The 9,686-nt window shown below is 33.0% G+C and overlaps 1 pseudogene; it reads left to right on the top strand.

Moving 5' to 3' along the window:
- Nucleotides 1-4,179: 4,179 nt before the first annotated feature.
- Nucleotides 4,180-9,101, top strand: LOC142871020 (10 kDa heat shock protein, mitochondrial pseudogene; annotated as a pseudogene).
- The last annotated feature ends 585 nt before the right edge of the window (nucleotides 9,102-9,686 follow it).

Here is a 9,686-nt window from a genome sequence, read left to right as displayed (position 1 = left end):
ATGTGTATTCACCATTGCAATAAAGTGTCAAAATACATAAGATACAATATCATAGAACTTGAAGGAGAAACAGAGGAAGTCTTGTATTATATCTGGAGAGTTCATTACCCTTCTATTAGAAATGAACAGATTCAGCAGGCAGAAAATCAGTAAGGTCATAAGTGAATTCAACAACACCATCAATCAGCTGGATATAATAGACATCTATAGACCACTATATCTAACAATAACAGAATACACATACTTCCCAGCTTACACAGAGCATTCACCAAGATAGATCACATTGTAGGCCATGAAACACACTTTAACAAATTTAAAAAAAAATAGAAATTAAATGTCTGCTCTCAAACCACAATGAAATTAAACCAGAAATCAATAACAGAAAGATAACTGGAAAATTCAAAAATACTTGGAGGTTAAGCAACACATTTCTAAATAACACATAGGTGAAAGAGGAAATATAAAGAGGAAATTTAAGAACATTTCCAGCTACATGAAAATGAAACCACAACACATAAAAATTTGTGCACAGTAAAAATAGTGCTCAGAGGAAAATTTATAGCATTGAATACACATATTAGAAAAGAAGAAATATCCAAAATGAGTACTATAAGATTTCTTGTTAGGAAACTAAAAACAGAAGAGCAAATTGAATCTAAAGTAAGTAGAAGAAAAGAAATAATTAAAATCAGAGCAGATATCAATAAAATTAAAAATAGGAAATCAAAAGATAAATGAAAACAAGATCTCAAAGATCAATAAGATCAATATACTTCTAGCCAGTCTAAGAATAAAAGAGAAGGGACACAAATTCCTAATATCAGAAATGAAAAGGGGACATCACTGTGGATCTCATGAACATTAAGAAGACGGTAAAAAAGTACTATGAACAATGCTATGCCCCCAAATTTGATAACCTACATGAAATAGACCAATTCCTTGAAAAATACAATCAGTCAAAACCCATCTGAGAAGACAGTCTGTATAAGCTTATAAAATCTATTAAAGAATCAAAAAATTAATAACTTTCCAAAAGAGAATGCACCAGACACAGATGGGTTCTCTAGTGAATTCTACAAAACATTTAAAAAACAAATGAAACAAATTCTCTACAATCTCTTTCAGATGATAAAAAAAAGAGGGCATACATCTTAACTAATTTTATGAGGCAAGATTTACCCTAATAGCAAAAGTAGACAAAGACAGTACAAGAAAAAAAAAACAAACTGCAGACCAAAATCTTCCATGAACATAGATGCAAAAATTTTCAACAAAATATTATCACATGGAATCTAACAATATATAAAAATATTTATACACCACGACCAAGTGAATTTATTTCAAGTATGCCAGACTGGCTCAGTATTCAAACATGAAGTAATGTAATCCATCACGTCAAGAAGCTAACGAAGAAAAATCACCTGACCATATCAATAGAAGCAGAAAAAGCATTCAATACAATCCAACACTCATTCATGATAGAAACTGCAGGTTAACTAGGAATAGAAGGAAACTTCTTCAACATGTTAAAGAATGTCTATACAAAAACTTACAGCTGACATCATCATTTCTGGTGAGAAACTCAAAGTTTTTCCACTAATATTATGAATGAAGCAAGGATGCTCTTTTTCACTATTGCCTGTCAATATTATATTGGAATTCCTAGATAATGCAACGAGGCAAGAAAACGAAAAGAAAAGAAAAAGGATGCAGATTGGAAAGGAAGAAATCAAACTGTCTTTGTTTGAAGCTGACATGATTGCCTATGTAGAAAATCTGAAAGAATTGACAAAAAACCAAAAAAACAAAACAAAAAAACCTCCTATAACAAGTGATTATAGCAAGGTTGTATGTAGGATACAAGGTTAATATATAAAAGCCAATGGCCTGTAACAGTAATGAACAAGTAGAATTTGAAATAAAAATACAATACCATTTATGTAGCACCAATAAAAATGAAATGCATAGATATAAATATAACAATATATATAAAATCTACATAAGAAAAAATACCAAACTTTGATGAAAAAAAACCAAAGGAACTAAATAAATGGATAAATATTCCTTGTTCATAGAGAGAAAGACTCAGTGTTGTAAAGATGTTAGTTCTTCCCAACTTGATCTATAGATGCAATGCAATCCCAGTCAAAATCCCAGTAAGTTATTTTATGCATATTGACAAACTGATTCTAAAGTGTATATGGCCTAGGCTAAAGAATAGCCAATACAATATTAAAAAAGAACAAAATTGGAGGGTTGACACTCCTTCAAGACAAACTATAAAGCTATAGTAATTAAGACAGTATTGTATTGGCAAAAGAATAGATAAATGGATGAGTAGAACAGAATAGAGAGACAGAAATAGACCTATACAAATACAGTCAATTGGTCTTTGACAAAAGAGCAAAGGCATTATCCAGGGTCCTTTTCTAAAAAAAAAAAAAAAAAAAAAAAAAGCCACTAGCAAAGGCAATGCAATGGAGAAACACAGTCTTTTCAATAAACGATACTGGAACAACTGGATAACAACATGCAAAAAATATCTAGATATAGGTATGACAACTTTCACAAAAATTAACTCAAAATGAATCATATACCTAAATGTGAAACTTAAAGCTATAAAACTCCTAGAAGATAACATAGGAGAAAATCCAGATGACCTTGGGTTTGAGATGACTTCTTATATACAACAATAAAGACATGATTCCATGAATAAAGGATTGGTAAGCTGTACTATATTAAAAGTAAAGTTTTTGTTGGTCTGCAAAGGACACTACAAAATGAATGAAAAGATAAGCAACAGATTGGTAAAAAAATATTTGCAAAAGACATATCTGATAAAAGACTATTTTTCAAAATTTACAAAGGACTAAAAATGCAGCAGTGAGAAGACTAGCAAACATTTAAAAATGAACAAAAGGCCTGAACACATACTTTACCAAAGTAGTACCACAGTTCATAAATAAGCATATGAAAAAATGTTCTACATCAAATGCACCAGGGAAATGCATATAAAACAATAATGCGATAGCACTATTATAGAATAATCATAATCCTGAACACTAATAACACCAAATGCGAGTGAGGACATGGATCAACAAGACATCTCATTCATTCTGTTCTAGTGGGAACACAGAATAGTACAGACATTTTGGAAGAAAGTTGACAATGTCTTGCAAAACTAAACACACTCTTACCATACAATCCAGCAATTAAGCCCCTTGGTATTTATCCAAAGAAGTTGAAGATTTATCTCCACACAAAGATTTATCTCTGCACAAAAATGTTTAAAGTAGCTTCATTAATAATTGTTACAACTTGGAAGCAACCAAGATGTCCTTCAATAGATAAGTGGCTAAATAAATTGTGGTACATCCAGACAAGGGAACATTAATCAGTGCTGAAAAGAAATGAACTATCATGGCCGGTCGTGGTGGCTCATGCCTGTAATCCTAGCACTCTGGAAGGCTGAGGTGGGAGGATAGTTTGAGCTCAGGAGTTCGAGACCCCGTATCTACTAAAAAAATAGAAATAAATTAGCTGGACAACTAAAAACTGGACAACTATATATCTATATCTATCTATATAGATATAGATATATGTATGTATAAATTAGCTGGGCATGGTGGTGCATGCCTATAGTCCCAGCTACTCGGGAGGCTGAGGCAGGAGGATCACTTGAGCCTAGAAGTTTGAGGTTGTTGTGAGCTAGGCTGATGCCACAGCACTCTAGCCAGGGCAATAGAGTGAGACTCTGTTTCAAAAAAAAGAAAAAAAAAAAAAAAAAGAACTATCAAGCCACGAAAAGACATGGAGGAAACTAAACTGCATGTTACTAAAAGAAAGAAGACAATTAGAAAAGGCTAGGTACTGTGTAAGTCCAACTACCATATATTGTAGAAAAAGCAAAACTATGGAGAAAGTAAGATCAGTAGTTGCCAGGGGTTGTTGAGAGGAAGAGATGACTAGGCAGAGTACAAAGGACTTTAAAGGCAATAAAACTATTAGGTATGATACTGTAATTGTGGATAAATGTCCTTATACTTTTGTCTAAGCCCATAGAATGTAGAACATGAAAAGTGAACCCTAATTTAAACTATGGACTTTGGGCAATAATGATATGTCAATGCAGGTTCATCAGTTGTAACAAATATACCATTTTGATGGAGTATGTGGATCATGGGGGCAGCTGTGGGTATGTGGGGGCAAGAACTATTAGTATATGGGAAATATCTATACCTTCTTCTCAATTTTGCAGTGAACCTAAAACTGCTCTAAAAATATAAAGTCTAATAAAAATGGTTAAAAATATGACAATTTTTCCTTGAAATACTCTCAACATTCTGCTTTGGGGATTGTTTTGCACATTTTCTGGGCTACACAATTCTCATTGAAAACAGTCCAAGAAAGCTGGATTTTGGTTTCCCAACTGCTATATGAGATCTGCCATCAAACTGTTCTGCTTTCTATTATAAACCAAAGCCAACTTTCCTATGTACTCAACTTTAAGGTTTTCTTGCTAACCAAACCAGTAAAATATTTAATAATTGCACTACTAGCAAAGGGCTCCATGGAAGGTCTCAGAGAGTCTCAGCTCAGGAGACCAGAGAATTTTTCTTCTATTCACATGATTAGGAGAGCATCGCTGTGGATCACAGAACTTGACAAGCAGTCTCTAGCTTATAGGTCAAACAAAGCTGCTTTGTCCTTCTATAAAAATACTAAGATTTGTCTCTCTTCCATTGTTCTGTTACGGTGCAATACATGTTTGACATTCTCTTAGTTCCTTAGCATGCAGAGGGCCACAGTACACATTTTGGCAATTTCCCAGATAGGGTCAGCACTGATAGTACAGTTTAAAGAGTTCAGGTAAGACTAGCCCCATTGGCAATAAACCCAGGGGGCTCCCTGAGGATCACCAGTAATGGTCAAGTGAGAAAAAGGTGCAGAAACATAGGAATCCAAAGCAGAATAAGAAAGTAAAATGACACAACCTGAACACCATCGTGGTAATAATTTTAGCATAGCTACTTTTTGGTGTGTCTTATGGCCCACTGGCTTTATTTCTCATTATGGAATTTACATCATCTGATATCATCATTTCAAACCCGACAGGAAAATAAGAAAATGAGCTTAAATAGTACTGAAATGTTCTGAGACCAAAAAAATAAATAAATAAAAAGATAGGTAGCGGCTAGATACCTATTTAAATGTTTATGCCTGGAGACTTGATGCTATATTGCATTTAAATGACACATGAGAAAAAAAATAATAAAGTAATTTAATGGCATAGAGACAAAATAGATTTAAAATTTAAAGCAAAACACCTCTTTAATTAAAACCTTTCTTCAAAATATGAACAGCATGTGAATTTAGTAAATTATATAGTTTCTAGAACTAATGCAATTTAATTATAATGCTTCCCTTTTGTGTATTATACTTTGCCTTACTTTCATATTTTCTTATTACCCACTTACTGATTATTGTTGCCAGTAAAGCATTCGTTTTTACTTTTTGTCATTTTTACCCTTTACTTACAAAAGCAGTTTCACTCATCTCTACCTATTTAAGCTTAATAGACTCCTATAGCAATGTGTGTTCTAGAATTTGGAGCCTACTTTCGTTGTGGCACATAAAATGAAGAATGCCCAGTGGAAAACAAAGAAGATATCTTTTTATCTTTTAGATATTGTCTGAGGTTGCAGGCACCTAGACAAAGATATTAGAAAGACCAACCACTGGTTGTTATAGATGGAGATAGTGCCTATTCACATAAGTACTTCCTATGATTTCTAGTCAAACAAAAATGGTTTACTCTTGAGATAAAATAGAATATTTTCCCCATCATAAAACATGAGGGTCATTTCAATTTCATCTCTATAGATGCTATGAAAATAAAATAAATCAGACAAACCTAACTAAAGATTTTGAGCATTACATACTGATTTGTTTGAAGTATAAAAATAATGATATATTTTGCTTGCCCCTAGATAAAATCAATAATCTTGCTTTTTTGACACTTTCAAAATGATACTTTTTTGTATGTTTAATACTATGAGGCAATCAATCAGTGAAAAAGGAAGCCCCCAAGATCAAACCAAAAACTTTAGCAAACATATACATTATTTGAAAGATTTTAGTACATTGGTACGTTATTAAGAAATTAGAATATTATTAAGGAATTAGAATGATTGGCAATTTCATAACGCAGCAAATATTTTCTCTGTCCTTTCCTGTTTGTTGTGTTAGTTTTAGCATATCCAAGTATGGTTTGAGTTATAGGTATGTTTTATAGTCAAAATCAAATTGAATTTTGAAATGTATTTTCTCTCACATTTTAGATTGCTTTGTGACACCCTTATATTTAAGGAGGAAAAAAACCAGGCTCCTCCAGTTTAGCAGTTTCTTCAACTAATTTGGTCACTGCTTCCAATATTTGCTCTTTGCTCTCCATTTTCCTCTGAAGTTTTGCATTTACATGTCATCTGTGGTTAAAAAGTACTGCTACAAGCCCTACACACTATAAGAATATAAGCAGATGATAGAAGATTCATTCGTTCATTCAACAAACATGTATTAAATGCCTACTTTATACTATACAATGAACTAGGAATTGAGTGTCTAAGGGTAACTAAACATAATAGGTACCTCATAAATGTAATTAGAAGAGACAGATATTTAGAAAAAGAATTCAGATAGAGTGTATTATGTACCATGATATTGGTATATATGAGGCATAGTATTTTAACTAAGGAATGAACTATTCAATTTCCTGGTCAAGGAAAGAGGGTATTGGTAAAACTTCCCAGAGAAGTTTAAATTTGATTTGCATCATACACAAGGCATAACTGAGAAAGACAAAAATGAACTAGGTGATATTTAAATATATAAAATTCTGAATTTCTATTATTCTATTAACAGACATTATTAGAGCGAGTGGACTAATGGCAGGCAGGTACTGAACACTTACTAGGTTCCAATTACCATGGTAAGAACTAACTAAATGATTTCATGTAATCCACTGGTTATGAACTTGTGTCCCTCCAAAATTCATATGTTGAAGCCTAACCCATAAATTAACTGTATTTAGAGACACGTCCTGTAAGGACATAATTAAAGATGGGGCCCTTATGTAAGGGTGGGGCCCTAATCCAATAGGACTAGTGTCTATATAGAAGAGGAAGAGATGCCAGGAATTCCTACACACAGTGAAAAGACCATGTGAAGACACAGCAAAAATGTGGACTTCTACAATCCAGGAAGAGAGGTCTCACCACAAACTCACCATGCTGGCTACATTGGACTTCTAGCCTCCAGCCCTGTAAGAAAATAAATTTCTGCTTTTTAAGCCACTTAGTCTATGGTATTTTGTTATGGCAACCCTAAGCAGACTATTACAGATTTTAGAACACTGGCTAATAAATCCCTAAGCCACCATATGTTCTATATGCTATGATTTTTCTTGTTTTGAATTTGAGAAATTTGTGATTCCAATAGTTTAATTATCCCTAAATCAGATGGATTTCAATTCCAAGAATATGATTTTATACTATATACTTGAGATGGTCTTTTTTTTTTCCCTTTCTACTTTAGTTAAGTTATAATTTTTTATGTTGTGATCAAATTATGCGATTTGAATGATTTTTACTCTGGTGAATAGTTTGAGACTTTTTATTCTAAGTCCATTTTCACTTTTAGAGTTTGAGTGTAAGCATCTATAAATAAGAACAAGTCTGTTAATAATATTAAATTTTCTATATCCACTTCTAGGTTTTGTTTACTTTGATTTGTATACTTCATAAATTTTTATGCTATGTTTATTCGATGTATAAATATTCATAATGGTTAGTTTAATGTGGTGTGTAAATGTTATCACTAAAATCTTTTTCTCTTTTATTGCTTTTTGCCACAAGTTCAACTTTTTCTGATAATATTGTGACCCTATCATACTTTTTTTAGAAATTGCATTCCTTAGTATTTCTTTGCCAATACTTTATACTGCATATTTTTATTCACTTGATTTCAGAAACTCTTCTCACATGTAGCATATTATTACTCTTATATTTTTAATTAATATGGGAAATTTTTATTTTAATAAGTGAGTTTTAACCATTTATCTTTATTGATTTGACAGGTGTCTTTGATGTTAGTTTCTAAATTTTATACTAGCATTTCTGCTTTTAAGGTTCCCAGTGCAATATTTGTTAAACTTTGAACTCTAGGGCCTATATTTTCTTGTCTTTAAAAATATATATATGTTGAGTGTTTTCTTTATGATAATTTGGATGGTTTATAGCTGTTTCGGGGCTTTGGCTGATTAACTTTAAACTCTTAAGTAATATCTTTACCATAAATATTTAATTTAGGGACTGTAAAGACATCTGTGGCTCCCTGCCCTAAAAGATTGAAATATGAGCAAAATTCCACAGAATGGACCTCACTGCTTCTGATATATCAATAATATGATAATTTTTGCATGATCAAGGTTTATAAGATTTATATTATTTTTTATAACCAAAATTTGTTTTTTTTCATGTGTCCCAAGGGCTGGGGTACAGGTCTTTCTTTGCAGCAGCAACAGCAGGAGAGCAGAGCAGGAGCTGCTGCAGCAGGAATGAGGGCAGCACAAACATTTAGAGCAGGCGTCCTCAAACTATGGCCCGCTGGCCACATGTGGGCCACCTAGCACATTTATCCATCCCTCCTGGCGTTTTTGCCGCTGCTGTCTGTCCTGCTTAGCAGCCCAGGCCCACAAGGCGCACTCTCCAACGGTCTGAGGGAGAGTGAAGTGGCCCCCTGTTTAAAGAGTTTGAGGACCCCTTGAGTTTCTTCTGCTCTTTGAGTATTTGGTTGAAAGGAACACCGCTAGAACTGTAACCAAGGAGGCATTCTGCTTCCAGAAAAATCTCAAGGAAAAGTATTGCAAGCAACGGTAGGCTTTAGCTACTCTAAAGGAAAGGGTGAAGAGATTCATCCAGTTAGCATGAAAGTTGGAGATAAAAGTTCTTCTCCCAGAGTATGGAGGCACCAAAGTAATCCTAGACAACAAGAATTATTTCTTATTTAGAGTTGGTGACATTTTTGGAAAGTATGTAGACTGAAATAAATCACAATTGAAATGGCATCAACATGAATTCATGCTGCCCATTCCACTGAGTCGTAAAATCTTACATCTTATAAATAATTTCTGTATTTTTCTTTTGTAACAAACTAATGATATCTTTTAAAATTTTTGGATAATTGTTTACTTACAACCAGTTTCCTTATCATAACAACTCCATCCCTCCATTTATATTTTGTGTGGTTAGGGTTTATCATGAAATAGCTTTTTCAAAGAACTTAAATAGATTCTGAACTCCTTTAGTTTACACTGTTGGAAACAGTCTGACTTAGGCTTCAAATTGATTAAAATTTCTTGAGTGCTTAAGATGTGTAAACTATTGTTCTAAGGATTACATATATTATAGAATTAATTTTATGTGAGATAGATGATGTTATTTAAGGTGTTCAGATGAGATAACTAGGCAAAGTGGGACTAGGTGAGTTACTCAAAGACACAAACTAGAATTTAACATCCTGGGATGACAACTTGTCAGAGTTTATAATTATTAGGATTCACTTTATTTCTCTGAGGATATGATAGATACTGCATTAAATATAGCTTAAAGGAGTATGAATTTTTCACT

Source organism: Microcebus murinus, chromosome 5, assembly GCF_040939455.1.
Source record: "Microcebus murinus isolate Inina chromosome 5, M.murinus_Inina_mat1.0, whole genome shotgun sequence".
NCBI classification, from domain to species: Eukaryota; Metazoa; Chordata; class Mammalia; order Primates; family Cheirogaleidae; genus Microcebus; species Microcebus murinus.
Note: the sequence above shows the minus strand (reverse complement) of the source record. Positions and strands in the feature narration are given on the sequence as shown.